This window comes from Galeopterus variegatus, unplaced genomic scaffold (genome assembly GCF_000696425.1).
Source record: "Galeopterus variegatus unplaced genomic scaffold, G_variegatus-3.0.2 Scaffold5880, whole genome shotgun sequence".
NCBI lineage: Eukaryota > Metazoa > Chordata > Mammalia > Dermoptera > Cynocephalidae > Galeopterus > Galeopterus variegatus.
The window spans coordinates 1086-2965 of record NW_007731991.1 but is presented as its reverse complement, the minus strand read 5'-3'; the positions used below and the strand labels follow the sequence as shown (position 1 = coordinate 2965).

General features: G+C 42.0%; 1 pseudogene; it reads left to right on the top strand.

Annotated features, from left to right (window-relative positions):
- The first annotated feature begins 380 nt into the window (after nt 1-380).
- On the top strand, nt 381-679 carry LOC103605539 (annotated as a pseudogene).
- The last annotated feature ends 1201 nt before the right edge of the window (nt 680-1880 follow it).

The following is a 1880-nucleotide window of genomic DNA, read 5'->3' as shown; positions in this document are numbered from 1 at the left end:
ATGACTGGTTCCGAGTAGCTGGAGCATACTCAGAAAAGCTGGACTGGAGTCAGAGGACAAGGAGTAAATAGGACTAGAAAGGAAGTTTGAGGTCAGCTGTAAAGTTGCTGTTCATCCATTCATTCATTCATTCTACAAACATTAAGTACTCCCACATGCCATGTGGCTCTGTTGTTATAATGACGTTGGTGGGATGATAATAAAAGTGAGAGTAGCAACAATAATGATGAAAATACAAATGAATTCCAGGGATTCGGAGTCTTGAGTCTGGGCTTCACTCCTCAAATTAATTAGATAATACAAATAAGTATTCTATCCTCCATTTATTTTTATTTATTTTTTAAAAATTTACTTTCTGTGCCGATAGTGCTCCTATGAACATGGTGAACATTCCTAAAACCCACCAGACTTGCTGTAAGAACTGTGGTAAGCTCCAGTCTCATAAAATGACACAGTACAAGAAAGGCAAGGATTCTCCATATACCCAAGGAAAGCACGTTATGACAAGAAGCGAGTGGCTATGGTGGGCAGATTAAGCCAATTTTCCAGAAAAGGCTAGAACTAAAAAGAAGATTGTGCTAAGGTTCAACGTGTTGAGCCCAATTGCGGGTTTAAGAGATGCAAGCATTTTGAACTGGGAGGAGATAAGAAGAGAAAGGGCCAAGTGATCCAGTTCTAAGCTTCATCTTTTATTATTATTATTATTATGAAGACAAGATCTTGAGGTTATGTTCACCACAAAAAAAAAAAAATTCAGGAAGCCTCTACTATGTGCTAGACTCTGTTCTAGGAGCTAGGGATATAGAATGACCAAGAATTAAGGTCTAGGCTCTTATGGAGCTTTCATGCTCACTGGGGAGACAGATAATATACGTAAAGTGAAGAGATATGTTTCAGATAATGGTAAGTTACACAAAGGACATAAAACAAGGTAATATGACAGAAAACGACTGGAGGGCAGACATCATTAGACAGGCTGGATCAAGAAAACATTACTGAAGAAGTGACATTTGAGCTGAATGAGGTTATCAGCTGTGGAAAAGGCTGAGGGAAGAGCATTCCAAGCAGGAGAAATAGCAAGTGCAAAGCCCCTGAGGAGGGACCAGGCAGCTGGTGTATCCCAGAGACAGAAAGAAGGCCAGTGTGCTAGAGAATGTCGGGAACAGAGAGAAGGGTCTGAAGTCAGAGGGGCCAGGTTATATAGGGTCTTACAAACGGTGGTAAAGGGTTTGGATTATATCTAAGTGCAATGGAAAGGTCTCAAGCAAGGGAGTGACTGATTTACATTTAAAAAAATAATAAAAACTCTGGTGGCTCCTCATTCCCATCTTTGGGTGGATACAGTGCCTGCCACGATCTGGTAGTGTGACCCAAGATATATGGGCCTGTTCTCTGGCGCTCCAGCTACATCTTCACATACCTTGAAAGAAGTCTCTGAGAACAAACTGCTTTTTGAAAGTCCCTCTGAGAGTGGAGGAGGCTGAGCAGAAGATACATTCGCCTTGGTGCTTGCTTAGTGATGCCTGCAGTAGAGGAGGCCTCTGGTCAATGGCAGACCTTAGAACCTGGACAAGAGATGATCCTACTCCGTGTCTTGCATTGAAGACACTTTGTCCCCACTCAGTTTCCCTCATGAGGACTCTTTGAAATTAAGGGCTAAATGTCCCCCCATCCAGGTTTCCTGATACTTCCTCCATCACACTCTCTGTGTGCAGATTGTCCTGGGAAGAGAGGGCCCACCGAGGGAGAAAAAAGTACTTAGGAATATTCACATAGCCAAAAAGAAGCCCATATAAATAAATTAAAATGAGGCTCATTTTAAGAAGATCCATTCACTCATTCACACAGGTATTTATAGGCTGAGCAGAAGATACATTCGC